This window comes from Canis lupus, chromosome 21, assembly GCF_003254725.2.
Source record: "Canis lupus dingo isolate Sandy chromosome 21, ASM325472v2, whole genome shotgun sequence".
NCBI classification, from domain to species: Eukaryota; Metazoa; Chordata; class Mammalia; order Carnivora; family Canidae; genus Canis; species Canis lupus.
In genome coordinates this window covers 14,117,028-14,143,071 of record NC_064263.1, presented here as the reverse complement: position 1 = coordinate 14,143,071, position 26,044 = coordinate 14,117,028, and the positions used below count along the sequence as shown (strand labels likewise).

The 26,044-nt window shown below is 36.7% G+C and overlaps 1 protein-coding gene and 1 long non-coding RNA gene across 14 annotated transcripts in view; one reads left to right on the top strand and one right to left on the bottom strand.

Annotated features, from left to right (window-relative positions):
• The window catches only part of LOC125753269 (uncharacterized), a 28,324-nt gene extending 15,778 nt beyond the window's left edge, over positions 1 to 12,546 (top strand). The window contains exons 2-3 of the long non-coding RNA XR_007404669.1: positions 11,231 to 11,305; positions 12,412 to 12,546. This is a non-coding gene — a long non-coding RNA (uncharacterized LOC125753269). The remainder of the gene's footprint in view (positions 1 to 11,230; positions 11,306 to 12,411) is intronic.
• DLG2 (discs large MAGUK scaffold protein 2) overlaps positions 1 to 26,044 on the bottom strand; it is a 1,976,108-nt gene that overhangs the window by 1,799,368 nt on the left and 150,696 nt on the right. The window lies entirely within an intron of this gene.

Here is a 26,044-nt window from a genome sequence, read left to right as displayed (position 1 = left end):
GGGATATTGGTCTATAATTCTCCTTTTTGGTGGGGTCTTTGTCTGGTTTTGGAATTAAGGTGATGCTGGCCTCATAGAACAAGTTTGGAAGTATTCCATCCCATTCTATCTTTCAGAACAGTATTAGAATAGGTATTGTTTCTTCTTAAAATGTTTGATAAAATTCCCCTGGGAAGCCACCTGGCCCTGGACTTTTGTGTCTTGGGAGGTTTTTGATGACTGCTTCAATTTCCTCCCTGGTTATTGGCCTGTTCAGGTTTTCTATTTCTTCCTGTTCCAGTTTTGGTAGTTTGTGGTTCTCCAGAAATGCGTCCATTTCTTCTAGATTGCCTAATTTATTGGCATATAGCTGCTCATATGTTTTTAAAAATAATTTGTATCTCCTTGGCATTGGTTGTGATCTCTCCTTTTTCATTCGTGATTTTATTAATTAGAGTCTTTTCTCTTTTGCTCTTAATAAGGTTGGCTAATGGTTTTTCTATCCTACTAATTCTTTCAAAGAACCAATTCCTGGTTTTGTTGATCTGTTATACAGTTCTTCTGATCTCCATTTCATTGGAGTTCTGCTTGAATCTTTATTAACTCTCTTCTTCTGCTGGGTATAGGTTTTATTTGTTGTTGTTGTTGTTTTTTTTTCCAGTTCCTTTAGGTGCAAGGTTAGCTTGTGTATTTGAGTTTTTCCAGTTTTTGAGGGATGCTTGTATTGTGATATATTTCCCTCTCAGGACTGCTTTTGCTGTATCCCAAAGATTTTGAATGGTTGTATCTTCATTCTCACTAGTTTCCATGAATCTTTTTAATTCTTTTCTAATTTCCTGGTTGACTCTTTCATCTTTTAGCAGGATGCTCTTTAACCTCCACGTGTTTGAATTTCTTCCAAATATCTTCTTGCGATTGAGTTCAAGTTTCAAAGCATTATGGTCTGAAAATATTCAGGGGACAATCCCAATCTTTTGGTATCAGTTGAGACCTGATTTGTGACCCAGTATGTGGTCTATTCTGGAGAAAGTTCCATGTGCACTTGAGATGAATGTGTATTCAGCTGTTTGGATGTAAAGTTCTGTAAATATCTGTGAAATCCATCAGGTCCAGTGTATCATTTAAAGCTCTTGTTTCTTTCATGATGTTGTGCATAGAAAATCTGTCAATTGCAGAAAGCGCCATGTTGAAGTCTCCCAGTATAAGTGTATTATTCTCTAAGAATGTCTTAACTTTGGTTATTAATTGATTTATATACTTGGCAGCTCCCATATTCAGGGCATAAATATTGATGATTGTTAGGTCCTCTTGTTGGATAGATTCTTTAAGTATGATATAGTGTTCCTCTTCATCTCTTACTACAGTCTTTGAGATAAACTTTAATTTATCTGATATGAGGATGGCTACCCCAGCTTTCTTTTGAGGACCACTTGAATGGTAAATGGTTCTTCAACCTTTCATTTTCAGGCTGGAGGTGCCCTTAGGTCTAAAATATGTCTCTTGTAGACAGTAAATAGATGGGTCTTTGCTTTTTTATCCAGTCTGAAACCCTGCGCCTTTTTATGGGATCATTAAGCACATTCATGTTCAGAGTTGCTATTGAAAGATATGAATTTAGTGTTATCATAATACCTATTCTGTCCCTGTTTTTGTGGCTTATTTATTTGGGCTTCCTCCTTCTTTTATAGGGTCCTCCTTAATATTTCTTGCAGAGCTGGTTTGGTGATCACATATTCTTTCAGTTTCTGCCTATCTTGGAAGCTCTTTATCTATCCTTCTATTCTGAATGAGAGCCTTGCTGGATAGAGTATCCTTGGCTGCATGTTCTTCTCATTTAGGACCCTAAATATATCCTGCCAGCCCTTGCTGGCCTGCCAGGTCTCTGTGGAGAGGTCTGCTGTTCATCTAATATTTCTCCCCATATAAGTTAGGGATCTCTTATATCTTGCTGCTTTAAGGATTTTCTCTTTATCTTTGGAATTTGCAAGTGTCACTATTAAATGTCGAGGTGTTGAATGGTTTTTATTGATTTTAGGGGGAAACCTTTCTATCTCCTGGATCTGTATGCCTATTTCCCTCCCCAAGGTAGGGAAGTTCTCAGCTATGATTTGCTCAAATATGTTTTCTGGTCCTCTGTCTCTTCCGGTGCCCTCTGGAACCCCAATTAAATATAGATTTATCCTTCTGAGGCTGTCATTTATTTCCCTTAACCTTTCCTCATGGTCTTGTAATTGTTTTTCTCTTTTTTCTTCAGCTTCCTTCTTTGCCATCAACTTGTCTTCTATGTCACTCACTCTTTCTTCTACCTCATTAACCCTCATTGTTAGGACCTCCAATTTTGATTGCATCTCAATTAATTGATTTTTAATTTCTGCCTGATTAGATCTAAATTCTGCAATCATTAAGTCTCTTGAATCCTTTATGCTTTTTTCCAGAGCCACCAGTAGTTTTATAGTTGTGCTTCTGAATTGGCTTTCTGACATCGAATTGTAATCCAAATTATGTAACTCTGTGGCAGAGAGTACTGTTTCTGATTCTTTTGTGGTGAGTTCTTCTTTCTAGTCATTTTGCTCAATGCAGAGTTGCTAAAAACGAGTTGTACTGGAAAAAGGAAGAAACAAAAGAGAAAAAAAGAAAAAAAAAAGGAGGGGTACCCTCTGGTTCTATATACTGCATATCCCTCAACTTCCCCTGGAGCTTTCTAGCACTGCTAGGTCAAGAACTTGCTCTTCCCCTGTCCTTCCAGATGTTCTTCTGGGGGAGGTGCCTGCTCTGCTGATTCTCAGGTATGTGCACCTGCCCCAACCCCTGCCAGGTGCACAGCTCCGTGGGAGCTGTTTATCCTGTGAGGCCCCTGTTCCCTGGTAGACCCATTCCAACCCAGGCACAGGGTGACACCAGAAGGAACAACCACACTGGCGGTAGCCAGCTCCCCAGCCCTAGAGTCAGCTCCTGCAGTAACTACGCAGTCTCCCAGTCTGCACTGGTCTGGATGCTCCGGGGCCAGGGGTGCTGATCTGCAGCTGGGGAACCCAGCGGCAGGAGCGTTCTGGCTGTCTTATTCCTCCCTGCCTTCTCCTGTCCCTGGGGGAGCGCAGGATCCTGGGCTGTGTCCCCTGGCTTCGTGGGATCCGGGGCCTGCACCACCGGAATCGTGCTCCAGGGCCCCGCAGCCCCCTCCGTGCAGAGCTGCCGCCTGAGCTGCCCCCGGGCCTTCCCGGGGCCCACCGGGCGTGCTCCAGCCCTTTAGGGAGCTCGGCCCGCGGGGTGTGGCGCGCTCTCCCCCAGGGCGCACGTCCTGTTAGTGACCCTGGGAACCTGGGGCTCCACTGACCCTCCTGGGATCCTGCCGGAGCTCCCTGCGAGCGCCTTTCCCTCAGGGAAGAATCCGGTGCGGATTTTTAAAGTTCCTGCTTCTCCGGACTGGGCTTTCCTGTCCCGGAGACTCTCGCAGCGGCTTTAGCCTGGCTCCTCCCGGGCCCCTCCCCAACTGGATGCTTCTCTTTTTTTTTTTTTTTCTCCATCTTTCTACCTTGATAGAAGCACAAACTCTTTTCTCTGTAGCATTCCAGCTGTTCTCTCTTTAAATATCAGCCTGAATTCCTAGGTTTTCAGGATGATTTGAAAGTTATCTATTAAGTTGGTGGGGACAGGTGACTTGGGGACCCTGCTCTTCCACCATCTTGCCCCGCCCCCTATTTACAGACTTAGGAGAAAGAAATGGAAGTCCAGCTTGAAGGGCTTTATAAACGGGAAAGCTCTAGAGACCCTAACTTACCCTGGATTAAAGACAAGGGTAGGATCTAGGTGAAGATACCTAAAGATAGAAATACAACTTTGAGCTCAGAAGAAAGACCAGTTTTAGAGATAAATATATGGGAGTCAGCAGCACATATGCACTTAAAACAGTAAACAGTAAGATGAGTCCAAGAGAGTGTAAAGAGGTAAATTCAGAAGACCAAAGATGTGGGATCTGGAAACACTACCACTGACTGGATTTTAAAAAGTGTAGCCATCGAGGGAGACCAAAAAGATATAAGAATTTTCTTATTCCAAATTGTCCAATTATTCCAATGTTTCTCTGTTGATCACCTACTATGGACCAATCATGTGCCAAGGAGTAGAGACATAAAAAATGAACATGACAGAGTTTCTGCAAAGGACTGCTGTCTGATGTTCATGAACAAATAGATTTTCACAAGATTGTTGTAGGGATACTTTTTTTTTGGGGGGGGGGGATACTTTAATACAAAAATTCACAGGCTGTGAGGAGAGCACAGGATGTTATACTTAAAGGAGAACCAAGAAAAGTTATATCAATGAAACTAAGAGAAAAGAGATTCACAAGAAAGAGCACTAATACTGGCAAATGTAATTTCATGTAGACATTAAAATTTGAATGTTGGGATTTAGAGTCTGTATCAAGTTGCTCTTTTCAATAAAATACACTAACTCTTAACTCTCAAAATATTCTCAGTGGTTACTTTATACATTCTGAGAGTATCATCTAGCAATGTCTAAGAGGCTGTGAAAAGGAAAACAATTGTTATACAGGTTCTACACCCAAATTAACTATATTGAGACTGTAAAGAAATCTTCCAACAATCAGAGGATTCTAGAAAATCATCTGAGGTGTGCCTGGGCAGCTCGGTTAAACATCTGCCTTTGGCTCAGGTCATGATCAGGGGGTCCTGGGATCGAGCCCCCCATCAAGTTCCTTGCTCAGCAGGGAATCTGCTTCTCCCTCTCCCTTTGTCCCCATTCATGCTCTCTCTGTCTCTCTGTCAAATAAATAAATGAAATCTAAAAAAAAAAAAAAAAAAAAAGGAAAATCCTTTGACATTCCATAGAAATTGTGTATTTTCCCGTAGATGGGAAAGAGTGCCAAGAAAGGGAAAAGAATAACTAATATCGTGGGTTGTTTTCTAATTGCTGACTGACACTTCATTTGATCATCATTGAGAATTCTGTATTCCAGCAAGATAGAGTAGCATGGTTTGACACTCCTGAGCATCATGAAACTTGTGCTGAGTCCCAGCTCTGGCACTTGTATGCTGGATTTTAACTTTTGCCTTTGCAAAGTGAGTGATTGGAATACAATGACCTAATATCCTTTGGCTTAAGGAGTCTAACTCATATAAAGAAGAGAAAGAGTCCCTAAGGAATAAGTAGCTAATACTTGGAAATGTACAGCATGGCCAAGAAGCCCATATGCATAAGATTTTCTCCTCTGCGAATTATTTTTTTTACTTTTAAATTTTTTTTAAAGATTTTATGTATTTATTCATGAGAGACAGAAAGAGAGAGTCGGAGACATAGGCAGAGAGAGAAGCAGGCTCCCAGTAGGGAGCCCGATGTGGGACTCAGTCCCCAGACCTGGAATCACACCCTGAGCCGAAGGCAGATGCTCAACCACTGAGCCACCCAGCATCTCGTAAATTATTTTTTAAATAAAAATTTTAACAATAACAGTTACAGACCAAAAACATCTATAGAACAAACAGGAAATTAAAGTTTACATGGAGAATGGAGGACAACATACAGATCACTTCTACTCAGCACACATATGTATGTTGTGTTTATATTTAAGAACAATTAATATACATTGAATTCTTAACATCTTCCAGACACTAAGTATTTCATATATACTATGTTACTACTCCATAACAACTCAAAAAGTATTATTATTTTAATTTTACAGAGAAGGAAACTAAAACAAAGGAGTCATATATCTTGTTCAAGATTACAGAACTAGGGCAGCCTGGGTGGCTCAGCGGTTTAGTGCCGCCTTCAGCCCAGGATGTGATTCTGGAGACCCAGGATCAAGTCCCACATCAGGCTCCTTGCAAGGAGCCTGCTTCTCCCTCTGCCTGTGTCTCTGCCTCTCTCTCTCAGTGTGTCTTCCATGAATAAATAAATGAAATCTTAAAAAAAAAAAAAGATTACAGAACTAATCACTGACAGTAATGGGTTCAAACACGATTCATCAGCCCATACCCTTCACCATCCCACAAAACTAAATCTATAAATTAAGGTAAGCACAAAGAGAAGTTAAAGGAAAAGACTGAGTCCAGAATTATATGAATAGATTGAAAATTAAATGCAGTGAATCAGGGAAAGCCTCATGAAGGAGATAGATCTGAAGATGTGATTTAAAGTTAGATCATCAAGAAGTGTTACTACAATATTGATCTAAATGATCCAAATGTGTTTCATTTTCATGAAAAAAAGAACCTAAATTGAATATATTCATCTAAAGTCAACAGTCATCATCTAATCACCACAGTAAATTATACTTTATGGGTCACAGGCAATACTAACTTTCCACACAATTTATTCATCAATCATAGAGTTGCACAATGCATACAAAGAGGGTAGACTGATGAGGGTCAAACCTCAGGTTCTAGATGGAAAACTTATTCATGAGACCATTAGACAATTCTATCCAAATATCTGTGACAGGGTATGAAAAACCAGACTGAAGTGTAATAAATCCTCACTGACAGAGACAGCAGGAGAAAAAAGAAGGAAAAAAATGAAGGTGTCTGTATAAGTTGAGATAAACATCACTGAGAAAAGAGTCAAGCTGCATGAGAGAATCTAAGAGTCAGCATTCTTGGGAAGTGGAATAAATTCTCAAAGGAATTCTTAAAACCCAAAACAAATTAGAATACTGAAAGCACACTCAACAGCATTAGACAACCTATCAAAACGGAATTCTCTTAAGTCCAAGCAGCTGCTGTGATATGTCATCATGTCGCTGAGACAGAAAACCCAATTACAACTTTAATGGCTACACCACAAAGACACTATGACTGGTGATGGCCAGTAAAAAAAAAAAGAAAGAAAGAAAGAAAAGAAAAGAAAAAAATGCTGAGATTTAGAAAAACTATGGTAGGGAGTCTCTACTCCTCTGGCATTCAATAATAACACTAATCAGCATGAATCTTATTCATTCATTATTCAAGAAATATTTATTGAGGCTCTGTTCTGGGCACTAGAGACACATTAAGATGAATAATAATGTTCTTGTAGAGCTTTGTATTCTGGTCCAATAAACAATTTTTAATGAAATATACAGTATATCGGATGATGCTAAGTGCTATGAAGAAAAATAAAGCAATGAAGGGAAAATGAGGAACCTGGGAGACTAGCACAGGAAAAATAGTTTTAAATAGGATGGGAGAGGAAAGTCTCACTGAGAAGTAAACATTTAAGCAGAATCCTAAAGGAGATAGGGGAACAACCCATGTAGATATCAGGGTAAGAAGACAGAACAGCCAGTTCTGAGGTAAGAGTGTTCTTGGCATGTTATAGGAAAAATCAAGAGACTAGTATGCTTAGGAGCAAAGTGAGAGGAGGGAAACCATGGGAAATGAGGTCAAACGGTACTGGAGGTGGAGAGGCCAAATCATGTATGATCTTGGCCATTATATGAACTCTAGATTTTACTGTAAGTAAACTGGAAAACATCTACAAATTTTTAGCAGAGAAGTAACATAACTTCATGTATGTGTTTAAATGTAGTAGAAGCAAGAGTAGAAGAAGACCAGTTAGGAGGCTGTTCTTATGAGTATATTCCTGGACACATCAGAATTGCTATCCATTCTTAAAGAATAATGGTTAAAGCTCAGTCTCTGAAGTCAAACCTGTGGTTCAAACCCTGGCTCAAGTGCATACTCAAGGCTGAATTTCCTTCTATGTAAAATAAGAATCCAAGAAACTGTACTGAACAACTACTATGTAACAAACCCTATTCTATCATCCCTAACTTTGGGTTTCCTTCAAAGACAGACCCAGAGGCAGGAATTTGAGTGCAATTTACTTATTGGAGAAGTACAGAAATAACATCAGGAGAATGGGGGAAGTGACACCGGCAAGGAAAGGAAGCCTATAAAATGTATGTTAGCAAACCAATTACTGCAGGAGACAGCTGGAACTTAATAACATAGGGGAACACTGGGAAACAGACTAGAACACACAATTGTCCCACCCAAGGGGCAATGGGGATGGAATTCTATTTACACTCCAAGTCAGGTCAGCCGTGGTTTAAAGGCTGCTCCTAGGAATTGTTTATTTCCAGGCACTTCCAGCCTGGTGCTGTCTTTCATGAGCAGAAGGACCTTTTGTGGTTCTTGAAAAAGCCCTCAAGTACAGAGAGGCACACACTGGCAGTGAGAAATCTTCTGGAGCACAGTGCAGTAGTCTGGTCTGAGGGATCTAGGAGAGGCACTGGTAGCAACTGCTGCATATTCATAAGAGGAAAAAAGGCTGCAGTCTATACCACAAAATGTTAACAGTGATTATTTCTGAGTCATAAAATTATTTGTTTGTTATTTTCTTTTTTTTTCTTTTTTTTTTTAATTTTTATTTATTTATGATAGTCACACAGAGAGAGAGAGAGAGAGGCAGAGACACGGGCAGAGGGAGAAGCAGGCTCCATGCACCGGGAGCCCGATGTGGGATTTGATCCCGGGTCTCCAGGATCACGCCCTGGGCCAAAGGCAGGCGCTAAACTGCTGCGCCACCCAGGGATCCCGGTTTGTTATTTTCTTTTTTGTGAACTGCTCATCTTTAAGATTCTGCAACAAATATGTTATTGCTTATATAAGATACTTAATATATAATACAATGTCAAATACTGAAATCTTTAACAGCAGGTTACCTGTTTTCTTATGAGGTCTCAGAACCATTTGGTGAAGAGTACAGATTATAATCTCCATTTTATAAAAAAAAACTGAGTGTCTGAGAAATTGAATGGATTGCTCAAAGTTGTACCACTAGTTATCAGTCAACAGGCCTTCAACTATAGATGTCCTGTTGCTATGACTTTTTCCTATGCATAGACTTGTCATCTTGACTATAGATGTTACCTAAGCCAAACTCTTCATCTTAGAAATGAGAAAACTAGGATATAAAGTAGCCCAAGATCATATAGCTTGTCAAAGAGAAGATTCCAGGCCTTCAGAGTCTTGGTTTACATTAATCTGATTCACACATAACACAAAGTTTAAGCACATGGAATCTGTGCCTTCGCTATCTGGCCACACTACAGGGCCACTTTAGCTGTGTGACCTTTCCCTGAGATAGGGGATATGAAAACATCTAATTCAAAGTAGTTGTAAGTATTAAATAATTAAAATCTGAAAAGTATGGTTAGAAGTAAGCATCATATAAATGTTTGTTATTATCAGTATAATGTTGCATTAAATAAAGAGAAAATAAATGGAAAGAGGAAACTGCATAAGAATAAGGAATTAGATGCATCTTGGAAGGAAAGAGTTTTAACAATATTAGTATAATCCTGTATATATAGTACAGAATCCTAAAAGTGCTTTCTACAGTTCTGATTAAGGCTATCAAGAATAATGCCAGTGGGAGGCAGGATGCATTTCTGAAGAAAAATACAGGTTGCTGGGTTTTAACTCTGGTTCTGCCACCACTACCTGAACTTCAGCAATTCTTAAACTCTCTGTGTCAAGATTTTCTCATTTACAAAACAGGAACAACAAAAGTACCTAAAAATGCTTACAATAGCACCTACCACATAAGACATAATCAGTAAATGTTGTTCATGGTTATTACCACATGTAAAGAGCTACTTAATTAAGTCCATTTTAAATTGGAAGATAGAACATAACAGGATTCTATCTCGGAACCAAAAGGTATAACTCGAAGCTGGATAGGGATATTTATGTGGATGGGCTTAGGTATGGTATGGTATGGTCTTAGCACAATATTTTCAGCAACACTGGTATGTGTACATGCTGGAACAATTACTACTGCTATATTGACTGACACATTGAGAAGGAATAAGAAATTAGCAAGTCAGTGAAAATAAAAGAGAGGAAGCCATATATGAAAAGGAATTATGTAAAAAAAAAAATCTTTCTCCCATTAGGAGAACTAGCACCTCATTTTTTATATTAAAGATACACTGCATTTCACCTTCTTCAAAGTGAAAGCCCTGCCTCTAGCAAAATAGGCCAGATGCAATCTTCAGGAAGTGGAGTATTAACAAATATAAATCAAATACAACCAGGGCCACCAGCAGCCCATAAGGCACTTCTAAATAAACTGGATAAAGGAGCCCCTGCCTCCAAAAAAAAAAAAAAATCTACCTTCATTTGTTGAGAAATTGTCATAATAAAATGATTGTCTTAACTAGATACTTTACTGCCATCTCCAAGAGACTGCAATGAATATACAAATTTTAAATTGTGTGATGTGAAGGCTGTCCCCTAGGATTATATACTGCAAACATGTATGACTGTGCTATACTGGTTCTGCTGAATGTGTATTTAGTGAAGGAAGTATTTGTCATAAAAAATGCACTGGGCTAACTGCTGAAAATATAGAAGGCTAAGAAAATACAGTCTCAGCCTTCACAAAGCTCACAATCAAATAAACAGACAGTTACACTACAGTATAGTGTCATGTTTGAAAGTGATACAGTGTTCATGAAAACGGGGAGGGATTTCTAACCCTGTCTGAAGGAGTTTGTGCTAACAGAGTTGCCCATACATTAATGGCAGTGATTATAAAAACTAAAACAGCAAGCCCCAATCCTTCAGAGCAGGTTGATGTTCATCACTGTCACTCTGCTTCAGCTGAGAGATGCTTTAAACTGAGAAAACAAACCAGGTTTGCTTCCAGACTCAAACTCTCCTCACAGCAGAACTGCTAAGAAAGGCAGAGGTAATTCATCCCACTAAAAAGAGAAGGGAAAGAAGGAAAGCAGAAGGGAAAGAAAAGAGAGTTGAGAAAAATACTCTTCAAAGCAGAATACAGAAAAGTTGAAGTCAGAAAGAATTAGTAAAAGGGGGATGAACAATGGAAAAGAAGAAAAAGAAGTGACGTGTAGCGTGTGGTAGGGCACTGTGTGAATCTGCAGAAAATGAAAAAAGAGGGAGAAATAAAAACAGAAACCATAAAATGAGAAATGAAAGAGAAAGCTGGGAAACAAAAAGAGAAAGAGTGGCAATTGGATGGACTCCAAGACATTTGCAAGAGTAGTCTAGAGGCTCTTATAACAAAGAACAGACACACAGTAAAAGCACATAGGAACATTACAGGCAAGGGGATGAATTGACTTTTAATGAATAGATGTTGTGGCAAACTTGCAGAAATATAGTGCTGCACAACCTAGAATTAATTATATACTGTAATTTCACTAATTTAAGAGGTGTGGAGTATATTTATATTATATACACTGAAGTGTTTTCACAAAATGTCCTGTTTTTCAAATTAGAATTCAAGAATCCTGATAAATTATTCAATAAAGAAACCCCATCAACCATCTCTTCCCTGAGTTGATATAAGTCAGGTAAGAACTCTCTCTGGTTGAGATTTTCTGTACCCCATTTTTCTCCTGGAAGTAAAGCATAGATGAAGATAAATAAGAAATAAAATCAACTAAACCAATTTTCAAAAAAGAAATGCTGTCTCCAGAAAACTTGAGAAATGTCACAAAGCCTACTTTTGACTTCTAGTTAGGTTTCAATTATCAAACTATGGCATGTTAATTTCAAAATGACTTCTTTGTATATTAAGAAAACAAAATAGTGATTCTAATTTCTCAACTACATTTGACTTCCAGTTTATTATTAAATTTGCAAGCAACAAATTTGTTGAAATATTTGGTTGGCAGGTTTTTCTAAAGGTACAACAATATACTGCTTTGTTAATACTAGTTTCTATTGTTTCAATACACAATCTGTAACATTTAGGACCAGCTAATTGTACCTAATTGTGATGGTCAATATCATTCAGTCATATGCACACATCCACATTTTGGGCACAGGAAATTGATTAATCTGTCCTTGGATACATCTTTATGAGGAATAGAAGATAAATTTATTTTTCAATTGATGGGAATGAGAAGTAGTGTTGAGGAAAACAGTAATTTCAGCCTCACAGGAGGAATATCTAGGTAGGAACATGAGAATTTCAAAACAAAACTGACAGCTCTGATTCTAGCCTAAAATAAAGAGAATATGGAACAGTAATCAGTTTCCTTATTCATACTCCACCACGTAAGAAAAACCCTTCTACTTCTACACGTATACCTACAATGCCCTTTCCATTTCTTCAAATTCTCCTAAATTTGAATATTTATGATTTAAATAAAAAGCTTCTCCTCAAATTCATTTCATCTTCCCCCATGGTATGACACCAATGGGCTTTCAGTAATCAGACTCAGCTCCAATTTGAGCTCTATTAGTCTAAACCAACTATGGTAATCATATCCCCTTTTGCAGGCCTGAGCAAATCAACCTATTTCATTCCCCTGGTGACATTTTGAAGTTAGGTGTGTAATCGAAATCAGCCCAATAAGATTGAGTTTTTATTTGTTTGATAGCTGGCAGGAGACACCCATTCTCTCCTGTTGGACAGAACAAGGAAGCATGTAATGCACATTGCTCTTGGCAGGTAGCCCACCAGACTATGAGAAGGAAGAGGCTTAGGATGATACAGCACTGTGGATGACAAGGAGATAAAACAGAAGGAACCTGGATTTCTGATGACATCTTTGATTCATTGAATAAAACAACCCTGAAACCTGCCCTACTGGATGTCCAGTTAGGTGAGTCAGTACATTTCTTGTTATTCAAACCAGGTATTTACATTGGATTTTGGTCACATAGCTTACTGAAATAAACAGCAGAAGTTAGGCATTATTATCTTCCTGGACATTATAGAGAGTGAAGCAATATTATTAACCTCAGAGAGGTTAAGTAATTTGCTGAGGGTTGGTGAGGTAAGAAGGAAAAGACCTCAGATTCAAACCCTATTTTTTTAACTCTAGGCCTACATACTTTCTACTATGCTAAACTATCAGATTTGTCTTTTCCTACTAGCGAGTGAATTTTGTGACAGTAAAAAAGGTATGTCTTATACATTTTAGAATTCCATTCAAAAACAAGGCTCTAGCATGATTTAGAGTGTAGGCTTTCGAAAGATATATTGCTTTTTCATTGATATTCCATGTCTTTTTTGACAGAACACCAACAAAGTAAAACAGAATAAAGATTGAAATTGGACTTTATCTCTACAGCAATCAATTTATTAATCAGCAAACTATAAGCTTTATAAGGCCAGGGGCCATATCTATTTTTTAAATTTACTGTTGTATCTCCAAGGCCAAATACAATATTTGGGATATAGTAAGTACCAATGTATACTTTTAAAATAAATAATAAACGAATGAAGTAAATTTTTTATTTTATACTTCATAAAAATTATTTTCCTCTTTTGGAAAGTCTATAAAAGGTCTTCTTTTGGCTCAGTCTTTATGAAAAGAATAACTGGACTTATGTTTAAAAACACAAAGAAAGAAAAACAGCACGTCTTTATGTATACTTGCAGTTTATATTAATCAGGTATTCATTCACTCATAAAGTATTTATTCATCATCTACTAAGTGTAAAACATTGAAGAGCACAATAATATTTATTTTTTTATTTAAATTCAATTAGCCAACATACAGAACATCATTAGTTTCAGATGTAGAGTTCAGTAATTTATCAGCTGCATATAATATCCAGTGCTCATCACATCATGTGCCCATTACCCAGTTACCCCACCTTCCACCCGCCTCCCCTCCAGCAATCCTCTGTTTCTCTCTCATACCTGAGAGTCTCTCATGGTTTGTCTCCCTCTCCGATTTCTTCCCATTCAGTTTTCCTTCCCTTCTCCTGTGATCCTCTGTGTTCTTATATTTCACATATGAGTGAAACCATATGATAACTATCTTTCTCTGATTGACTTATTTCACTCAGCATAATACCCTCCAGTTCCATCCACATCAACAGAAATAGTAAGATTTCATCATTTTGATGGCTGAGTAATATTTCATTGTATATGGACATCTTGGCTCTTTCCATAGTTTGTCTATTGTGGAAATTGCTACTATAAACATTGGAGTGCAGGTGCCCCTTTGGATCACTATCTTTTGGCCAAATCCCCAGTAGTACAATCGCTGGGTTGTAGGGTAGCTCTATTTTTAACTTCTTGAGGAACCTCCATACTTTCCAGAGTGGCTATATCAGACTGCATTTCCATCAACAATCCAAGTGGATTTCCCTTTCTCTGCATCTTTGCCATTTGTTGCTTCCCGATTTGTTAATTTTAGCCATTCTTACTGGTGTGAAGTGGTATCTCATTGGAGCACAGAAATATTTTAAACAGTCTTGCCTAGGGGCACCTGGATGGCTCAGGTGGTTAGACAGTTGGCTCTTGATTTCAGTTCAGGTCATGATCTCAGGGTCCTGGGATCGAGCCCCATATCAGGCTCCGTGCTCAACAGGAAGTATGCTTGCCAATTCTTTCTCTCCCTCTCCTCTTCCTCTGCCCTCTCCCCCACTTATACTCTCTTTGTCTAATAAATAAATAAATTCTTTTTAAAAAATAGTCCTGCCTACAACTGGAACATCTTGCTATAGCAGAAAGTAAGAAGTGGTCAAATAATCATAAAGATGTGTTTGAAGGACATAAAAGATCATTTAAAGCAACTCACAGTAGAAAATCTGGGATAAACTGAACATGAAAAATAATATCAGTAACTAATTACATAGCATAGACTAAAATAAGAATCCATAAATAATACATAAATCATTGGAAGGAAAGTGAAAGTTTTTTCATACAAGAAAAAGCCAACTAACAAATGTAGAAATAATTATGGAATGAGAAAATATCCATTCCAACCACTGTAGTAATACCTATTTCAGGCAAGAATTATTAATGGATACTAAAATTGGTAGGTGAAAGTTTCATCAGAACCAGGATACTTATATAGTCTCAAAGTATCTCCTCACAAAACACTGCTTAATAACAAAGGGAAAAATAGTAACGCTACAGAAATCTGACACCATTTAACTAAATGATCAATGTTAACATCATAATTAATCGTATAAATAGATGACATGTGCCTCCCGATATGATGCACTGAGAAAGATACGTCATTTTTGTTGTATTTCTACCAAAAATGCATAACCTAAATTTAATAATAAGGAAAGATTAGATAAATCAAAATTGAAAGAATTCTACAAAATAAATGGCCTTTACTCTTCAAAAAAAGTCAAGGTCATGAAAAACAAAGAATCATTACACATTAAAGAAGAGCAGAAAGACTTGACAACTAAATGTAATATGTGATCCTGGGTTGGGTTCTATAGATTTTCTTTTGATATAAAAACATTAGTGGGGTGATTGGCAAAATTTGAATAGGACCTGTGAATTAGATATGAGTATTAATCTCCTAATTTTGATACTTATACTTTGAATATATTTTAAAATTGCCTTGTTTTTAGGAAATAAACACTGAAGAATTTAGGCATAAAGAAGCATTATGTCTGCAATTACAACCAGAGAAAATAATATGTATATATATAATGATGAGGTAAAAAGGATAAAATGTTAAGATCTAAGGAATATGGATAAAGATACACAGGAAGTCGATATACCATTTTGCAACTTTTCTGTAAGAGTTTGGTTGGTTTGTTGGTTGGTTGGTTGGTTGATTTTTTAAGAGACAGAGTGAGAGCCAGCAGTAGGAGATGGGTGGAGATGGAGAAGGAGAGAAAGAATCTTAAGCAAGCTCTACACTCAGCAAGAAGCCAATGTGGGGCTTGATGCAACAACTCTACAATCATGCCTTGAGCTGTAACCAAGAGTCAGGTGCTTAACCAACTGAGCCACCCAGGCACCCCAGGTTTAAAATTATTTTAAAATAAAATGGTTAAAATTAAATAGAGAAAATTTTAAAAACAATGTATAATATAGTGTCTTCCATAAAACAGTTCATAATTTGCTAGATAAAAATATACTGCATGTGATGCTCCCATCCAAAACTGTCACTTTACACCTTAATCGGACTACAAGTCCTCACACAATCTGATCCCAATCTAGGCTTCCAGCCATATTTTCCTACTTCCTCTTTCTTGCTCACTATATTCCAGTCAAACTGAATGTTATACCTATTTTTTGTCTCTTTATTTTGTTAACTCTCTGCCTAGAATTCCCTTAGTTCTATTACCATAATTCCAAATTATGCTCAAAAACCCCTGCTTCACCAAATGGATAAAATCCCTCCTTCCTTTAATTTCCTATGAACTTTTATATTTCTCCTGTGATATCAATCACTTTCTAACTTCTATTATGAATATGTATTCATATTTATTTATCTCTTCAAATACCCTAGAAGATTTGAAAGGATAGAATCTAAGTTTTACTTATAGAACTAGTACAGTGACTTAGATAATAATAGAGATTCTATATTATTGATAACAATAATAATAATAATAGTAACAAAAGCAATAATAAAAATAACAAGCATTTACTGAGTGCTTACCACATGCCAGGCACTGTATTAAGTGCTTTACAAGCTCACAACAAGCCTAAGGTAAATACTATCATCATTCCCATTTTGTAAATGAGGAAATAGACTCACAGAGGATAAGAAACTTATCCAAGATCCTATAGTAAGAGTTAAACATGTAAATAAAACCTATGTTCATTCCACTGTGTTATGCTGCTAGTTTTTTCCTAGTTTCCCCTAATTTCATCCTATGGATGCCTTTATCCACCGGTTTTAGTTCTTTTGGAGGATCAAAAACCATAGACCTATGCTTTATCCCATAAAACAGGAAAAAAAAAACCGTAAGTGAATAACAAATTGTAAATTACAGAAAACAGAATAGACTACTTCCAAGTCTTTTGATAGATGTTGATTTTTTAAAGTTTGAAGCAGAGCACCTAACAAGGAAAACATTGTTAAATAAATAAAATTTGAAACTTCAGTATTAAAAAATACTCAAGTGAAAAGGAAAGCAACCAAACTAAAAAATATTTACTCTATAAGCTACAAAAGAGTAATATCTATAATTTTGTAAGAGTCCATTTAAATATTGCTGCCTCAGTCTGCTACTATAACAAAATACCATAGACTGAATGGCTTATAAACTGCAGAAATTTATTTCTCATAGTTCTGGAGGCTAGAAATCCAAGATTAGAGTTCTAGTACCATCAGGTTCTAGTGATAGCCAACTGCCAGGTTGCAGACCACCAACTTCTTACTGTATCTTCACATGGCAGAAGGGGCAAGGGAGCTTTCTCACCTCTTTAATAGTAATAGCACTAATTCCATGAATGAAGGCTCTGTCCTCATGACCTAATCACCTCCCAAAGGCCTTACCTCCTAATACATCTCATTGGCATTAGGATTCCATCACAGGAAGTTGGATGGGACACAAACATCCAGTCTACACCAACTGCATATTAAAACAACATAGAGGGGATGCCTGGGTGGCTCAGTGGTTGAGCAACAGCCTTCAGCTCAGGTCCCAGGGTCCTGGGATTGAGTCCTGCATTGGGCTCACCATAGGGAGCCTCCTTCTCCCTCTGCCTATGTCTCTGCCTCTCTCTGTGTCTCTCATAAATAAATAAATAAAATCTTTTTTTTAATGTTTAAAAAAAAACCATAGAGGACTAACAGTTAAATCAACAAGGATATAAACTGAAAAATTTATCAAAATTGAGTTATATACAGTAAATAGTTAATCTTTAATAATGAATACCTGATTTTAGTGAGGTTATGGTAAAATGAGTACATATACTACTGATAACACTTTAAATAGAAAAAAACATTTTAGAAAATAACAGCAAAACATTGGAAGATCCAAGAAAATACCTATACCCTTTGATCTAGTACTCCTACTTTCTAGAATTTATACCAAAGAAATAATTCAAAAGAGGAGGAAAAATGTGTATGACTGAGAATGTGATTATGGTGTCATTTTTTGATATGATGAAATTGGAAAAACTATCCTACAGTAGCAGTCTAGTTATGAAAATCATTATATATCTATTGAACATAATATTCTGAATCTATTAAAAATCCAATTTAAAAAATTTTAACTACATGGAGAGATGTTCATGATGCAATATGAGCTAAATTAAAATAAGCAAATATTAACAATTCTGGATATATTTTCTGGCTTAGATTTAACTTCATGTCACTGGGTTTGGTTGCAAATGGAACAAAATTGTCAAAGTACAATATTTGTCATTAAATGCTGTTTTCTGGGCAATTTTCACATATAGAACTGCAGCCAGCTTTTAAAGGGACTGAACTGAAAAGCGCAACACTCAAGCAGAAAACATTCTGCATCTTTATAATAGCAAAGCTATTCAGTCAAGAAAGAAAGCCAGTGTAAAAAAAAACAAAACAAAACAAAACTTTTTGTTGTTTAGAATGATTAGCCTTAGTAATTTTTTTTTAATTTCTATAAGTCAAACATACAGAAAGACCCAACTGTATTGGCCTGAATTAACATTAATTGTATGATTTCTTCTCTTATCTTGTTATCAATAAGGGATTTTTTTCCCTTATTGAGTATTTCTTTCCATATCGATTTTTCTTTCCTTTGACTTCCTTTTACCTTGAGTCTGCACAGAATTAACAAAGGTTATCTGGCTCAGAAAGTGGCACACTAAAAAAAAAACAAAAAGTAAGTGGCACACTTCAATCTACATAGTATAGGTATATATAATCATCCACTCATTCATTGACAAACATGTTTGAACATTACTCTAAAGCATTGTGATAAGTACTAAATATTGTTGCCTCAGTCTGCTACTATAACAAAATACCATAGACTGAATGGCTTATAAACTGCGGAAATTTATTTCTCATAGTTCTGGAGGCTAGAAATCCAAGATTAAAGTTCTAGTATCATCAGGTTCTAGTGATAGCAGACTGCCAGGTTGCAGACCACCAACTTCTCACAAAGTTGCACAGAGAACAAAACATAGTTCACGCCTTCTTAAGTACTCAGTCTAGGAAGGGACAAAAAAATTATAAACAATATTATCCATTGGGATAAATACAACACCAGAAGTTATGCATGATGTGCTATGTGACTATAATTGGAGGAAGGACTAATTAATTCTACCCAGGGTAATCAAAAAGGCTTCATTTGGTAAGTGAGGAAGGTAACATTTGAACTGGATCTTGAAGTATAGATGGTTTTTTTAATATATAGAGAATTTCTGCTCATCTCCCTCTCTTCTTAAAAAAAAACTGTTATTAAGTACCAACATGTTCAGAATTAGACCCAAGTGAAGGGTTATTTATTTGCATCTTACTTCTTTTTGTACTTGTTATAAAGACAAGGTGGTGATATTCTTTACGCTTTCTAAAGAAGATCACATAAGATGTTTTGTGGATTGGCTACCAAAAGGGTCATGAAATGAAAGCATTAATTTATTTGTGTTAATGTGGCAACATCACTCTGTAAAACCAATTATTCATTGAGCATCTACTGTGTGCTTAGGTCCTTTGCTAAATAATAAAGATAAGAGATAGACAAAGCAGTGCCCCTGTCCTCACTGATCTGGTAGGGGAAACAAACATTAATGACTCAAAAAATTAGCCTACATATTATAAACTCTATTCAACCATCTAGTTATTAATCTCCTCAAATAATACCTAAGAGCACATATTTTAGAGCAAAGCAAACCTAGTTTGCTTTTTATAAGCAGTACAGATGTGTTTAATTTTTTTTTACAAGAGTAATAATACAAATTAATTTTTTAAAAAGGAGGATATATATATATAATTAAAAGTAAAAGAAAAAAGTAAAGAAGAAAAACCTACTTGTAATCCTTCATTTGTAAATTACTATATGAATATTTTGGCTATATAAGCACCTATAAAGCTAATACTTTTCTGTAATATATTTTTCTTAATAACTGTTATTGTAACTTCTTGTTTCTCTTTCTTTTCTATAGTTCTATTTATTTCCTGACATGTTTTTTATTTTTACATTTTTTAAGATTCTTTTTATTTATTTGACAGTGAGAGAGAGAGAGAGAGAGAGAGCACAAGCAGGGGGAGGGGCAGAGGGAGAGGGAGAAGCAGGCTCCCCATTGAGCAGGGAGCCCAATGTGGAGCTCTATCCCAAGACCCTGAGATCAGGACCTGAGCTCAAGGCAGATGCTTAACTGACTGAGCCACCCAGGCACCCTTTGACATATTTTTTTTTATTTTAATTGACATAATTATAGATTGACGTACAGTTTTAAGAAATAACATAGATAGGGCAGCCCAGGTGGCTCAGTGGTTTAGCGTCACCTTCGGCCCACGGCGTGATCCTGGAGACCCGGGATCGAGTCCCACGTCTGGCTCTCTGCATGGAGCCTGCTTCTCCCTCTGCCTGTCTCTTCCTCTCTCTCTCTCTCCCTGTGTCTCTTATGAACAAATAAATAAAATCTTTAAAAAATAATAAAAATTAAAAATAAAAAAAGAAATAACATAGATAAACACCTTGTATACTACACCCATTTTCCCCAATGGTAACTAAAATACTATAATAATACAATATTATATATAGTACATTTCACAACTAGGATATGGCCATTAATAAAACACAGTGATTTTATTCATATTTCCTTAGTTTTACCTGTGTGTGTGCCCATGCATGCATGTATAATTCTGTACAATTTATCACATGTAGGTTCTTGTATCCACCACCAGTCAAAATCCTGAACAGTTCAATAACTGCAAGGAACCCTCTTGCCTTCTTATAACCCCACTCACCTCATCCCATCCCCACCTCCATCACTAACTCCTAGCAACAACTAACCTATCCTCCATTTCTAAAATTTTGTCATTCCAAATATGTAAATGAAATTATATACTATGTAACTTTTTGAAATTGGCTTTTTTCCCCACTCAGCATAATTCCCTGGAGATTCCTCCAAGTTATTTTGTATATCAATAGTTCATCCTTTTTCATTGCTGAGTTCCATGGTATGAGTGCACTACAAATTGTTTAACCACTCACCTACTAGAATTAAAGGAAACAATATGTGTGAAACAATACGGAAACAAAAAGTAGCAAACAATAGTAGGAAACTAGCAAGTAGTAACAGAGAGTGTAGAACAATGGTTAAGAAGACAGGTTGCATAATAAAAAGTCTGCTTTTTGAGTAATTGCTTGAGGAAAAGAAGATAAGTAAAGACTGGATATTACAAGGAAGGACAATAGGAACTACAGATCTGTGCCCTCTTTTCTTAATAAGACAATAAATGCTCAACAAAGGTATTTTATCACAGTGGGTAAAAAGCACAGGCTCTGAAATCAGACTGTGTGGATTTGTACTCCACATCTGTTACTTCATGTATCACTTGGGTAGGGTACTTATCCTCTCTGTGCTTCAATATCCTCACCTGTAAAACTGTGATACTACTATGTACTTCATCAAGCTGTTGTGAAGATTAAGTGCTGATACACATAACGGAATTGGAATCATGCCCACCACAAAACTGTTAGCCATTATTATTTTTCAACGTCTCCTTTGTCTCTTTTTTATGTATTAGCTGTGTGACCTTGGGCAGATCATCTAACAGTCCCTGAGTCTCAGTTTCCTCATCTGTCCAAAAAGAAAAAACCTTATATAACTGTGATAAGGATTAAGTGAGATAAGATATTTAAGATGACTGGCACATAACAAATATCAGATAAATGGTAATTCCCTTCCTTTCCTAATCACGAATTATTTTACTACATTGTAAGACCAACATTTTTCTCATTTCTCCCGTAAGTCAGGCTGTCATCTGTCATTTTCCTAGGAATATGCCTTTGTACAGCTGTTTAATTTGCTACATAAAGTTTCGAGTGCAGAAGCTTTACAGCAAATATTTTATTAACCCAGAAGTTAATTTCTGGGTTACATACTTTTCTGAAAATGGAGTTTTTAAAAACGTGGGTCTTATTAGGGCAAAGTTACTATGATGATGATTAATTCTTCGTTTCAAGAGTGAAATATATGAAGTAAACATAATCATATCCTCATCTTGTCTAACAATGTATGAAGATTTGAACTTGTTGTACTGTCTATGAGTGGGTATGAAAGCAGAGAAAGGAGAAAAGGGATTCCTGGGAGAAGCTACAGACATGGACATTATAAAGTCTGTTGAGTCTATGTCACCCTGTGAAGTAGGTAATTTGATTCTGTAAATTCAAAACTAATAAGATCTCAAATGGATCCCTCTCAGAAACACAGTGGCACCCTGACATATCCATTTAACTCAAAAGTTTTGATTCAGGGATATTTTGGCATTGGGGCATTTTGATACCTCCTAAAAGCCGAAAGGTTTTATGATTACCGTGTACTATGTGTTAAGACAGGCATGGTACACACTAAGTCTCAATCCTTTGAAATGAGGTCAAGAAGGGATGGGAAAAGAGCAGGCATAGAAATTGATTAAAATTCATATTGGTTTAAAGACGGAGATAGAATGAGTGAAGGGATTGCTTAAGAATCAAATAAATCTCAATAATGGGAGGAGATTCGGAGATGAAATGAGGCACAAAGATGAAGTGAGGGTAGGGTACAATCTAGTAAAAAAGTCACAAAAATGAGAGGAAATCATGTTACTCTCCTTGGACATCTCAGAAAGGGCTACCTGCCACTTTTAAGCAGAGTCTATGCATTCTCTGAATTTTACTTGTTCCTTGCACTTACATCTCAAAATTTACTATTTCTCCTTTATATCTGTAATGGTCATTTACAGTTACTTTAATTTAAAAGAAAAATGTGATTGCTTAGTAATGGAATTCTTTCCATTTTCCATTTGAAACTCTAAATGATAAAGTGAAAGTCTCCCTACTAGGTTAGCAGTCAGAAAGAAACACAGAGTATACAATAAGGCTAAACAAGAGGAAAGTTTGTACTGTGTTGGAGGAGAATCAGAACAGGTACCATGCAGGAAGCAGCACTTGATACAAACTTTGAATGATGAATTCTACCCTTTTTCTGTCACTAAGCAACTCCCTGATCACTCTGCTAGAACTGCTCTCATAAGTTTAGTAATGAATTCAATTTTTTCTAAATCCCATAAACACTTTTCAGTCCCTACTTATTAAAACTTTCTATATCATTTGATATCATTTACTGCTCTTTTATTCTTGCCGTTACTCCTTCAGCTTTTGTGATATATTCCTTCTCCCTTTGTTTTCCTCCCACCACAGGAGTCTTCTTAGTCTCCTTTATGAGCTCCTTTTTCTGGACTCACTCTTAAATTTCCCTAGGAACTTATGCCCTTCAGCTTCTTCTATTCTCAACTCTACACATTCACTATTCTCCATCTTTGTGTCAGCCAGCTTTTGCTAGGTTATGCTGAAGCAACAGACAATCCGAAAATCTTAATACTACAACAAAAGCTTATTTTTCACACCTGTTATGTCTCGTATAGGTCAACACTGCAACTTGATCCAGTATCTTGTTCACTGAAGGAGTAGCCTCTATCTGAAATACATACATCTCAGGGCAAAGAGAAAGATAGTGGACCACAAGATGTTTCTTAAAACTTATTCTCATAAGAGGTACATCACTTCACAATTCATAGGCCAAAGAAAGTCACATGTACAAGCCTGATGTAAGCAGGACAGGAAGTTTGATCCTCCCTCAATAATGAGCCAGTAGGAAGTTGCCAATAAGGAGAGCACATGGTCTGATAAGCATCACAATTTCTTAAATGTATTACCTATATTTACCTATATATCAGAATAATCCATAAATCTGGTTTAGACTTCTCTCTTGGCCACGAAAGTTTATATCTTATTAAAATTTCTGCTGGATATCCCACATACTGAGTTTGTGATGCTGGATGCCCACACTGCCAGCATCACAAACTTACAAAGTTCAAACTTAAACTCACTCCTTTCTTCCTTTATCTTGCCTCACTTCTTCCTTTTATCCCACTCTGCCACAAATTTGGTTTTCCTTATATTTGTAAATGGTACTGTTGTCTTCACTTTCACCCAGACTTTGACCCCTCCCTTCTCTTAGTGAATCCTTTAGAGTAAGTGCTGAGTATTCTCTAGTCTATTTCCTTTGAGTTTCTTAAATCTCTTACTTCCTTTTTGTCCCTTCTGCCATTGGTTCTGTTAATGCTTTTATTATCTTTCAAATGATCACCTCACTAGTCTCCAAACTGTCCTCTCTGACTCTAGTCTCAATCAATGAATTAATCATATATTCATCTAGCCAACAAATACTTATTAAGCCCTATTATGTGCTAAGCTCTGAATATACAATGATGAGCACGGCAGGCACTCTAGAAGAGTGCTTTCCACTCTCTTCTAGAGCTTATAGTCTCTAGAGAAGGAAAAGTAAGGCATTGTAAGCACAAAGTGTAGTAAATGCTATAATACATTTACTTGTCTAAAAAGTACTGTTGATCATCTAATAGTATGTGAAGGCACTATTTTAGTACCTAAGAATATAATAGTGAACAATAGAAAAGATCCTGCTCTCAAAAAAGAAACAAAAATTAAATGTAAACACCAGGATAATTTCAATTAGTGGTAGGTACTACTAGAAACATAATAAATAGTGATATAATAAAGAATATTTGGGAAAAGTAAGGAAGCCTAGTTAGTCTGTGTGGTTGGAGAAGGCTTTTCCAGTTTGAATTAAGATCAGAATTATGAAAAGGAACCAACCATGAAAAGATTCAGAAGCAGAGTATCCTATGCAAGAGAAAAGAACTAGTATGAATACCCTCAGACAGGGACAAGCTGAAGTACACTGAATAAGAAACAAAGTAATAGGAGATAAAATCAGAAAACTCAGCAATCATGTAGAGTTTTGCAAAGCATGGTAAAATTTTGAATTTTATCCTAAATGCAATGGAAGTCCATTGACAAGTTTGAAACAGGGGAATGACATGATCAGATTTACATTTTTAAAGGAAAATTCTAGTTGCTGTTTAAAAAGTGGGTTCCAGGAATGAAGGTATAATTAGGTAGACTAGTAAGGCAACTATGAAAAAAAAAAAAAATCCAAACAAGAGGTAAAGGTGGCATGGAACTAGAATAATCTCAATGGAAAAAGCAAGAAATTTAAGTGTATTTGAGGTATATTTAGAAGTACAGTTACTGAGACTTAAGGATAGTTTGGATGTAGGGGTGAGGAGAATGAGAAATCAAAGAATATAGCTTGAGAAGCCTGGGTGTAGAGTAGTGCTGTTAACTGGGATGAGGATGTCAGAAATAAGGAAACATTTGTGAGGAATATCAAAGGGGAAATCAAGCATTTCTTTTGCACAGGTCTAAGTTGTTAGGCAAAATACAGTAAAATAATGGCACGCAATAGGAGCAAATAATACAAACTGATAGTACCAGAAAAGATTTCGCATAGGGAAAAAAAAAAAAAAAGATCTTAAATGTTATGAATAGGAAAAAAAAAAGCAGAATGGGATAAAATCTCCATAATACTGCCAGTATAATCTTTATAAAATACAAATTGAATTAGAAAATTCTGCTTATATTACTCAGCCATTAGAAATGACAAATACCCACCATTTGCTTCAAAGTGGATGGAACTGGAGGGTATTATGCTGAGTGAAGTAAGTCAATCGGAGAAGGACAAACATTATATGTTCTCATTCCTTTGGGGAATATAAATAATAGTGAAAGGGAATATAGGGGAAGGGAGAAGAAATGTGTGGGAAATATCAGAAAGGGAGACAGAACATAGAGACTCCTAACTCTGGGAAACGAACTGGGGGTGGTGGAAGGGGAGGAGGGCGGGGGGTGGGGGTGAGTGGGTGACGGGCACTGAGGGGGACACTTGACAGGATGAGCACTGGGTGTTATTCTGTATGTTGGTAAATTGAACACCAATAAAAATTATTTTATTAAAAAAAAAAGAAAAGAAAATTCTGCTTAAGATCCACCACTTAATCAACTATAATACAATTACTCTGAATACACCTTGGGGCATCTGGGTGGCTTAGTTGGTTAAGCATCTACCTTCAGCTCAGGTCATGATTTCAGGGTTCTGGGATAGAGTCCTACATCTAGCTCTGATCAGGCTCCCTCCTCTGTGGGAGCCCGCTTCTCCCTCTCCCCCTGCCTGCCATGCCCCCTGCTTGTGCACTCTGTCAAACAAAATCTTAAAAAAAATAAATACACTTCAAGATGTCAGTCTCCTCCATCAGACCATGAGTCCCTTGAAGGCAGGATTCACTGTCATTCTTACAGAATTTAGCACA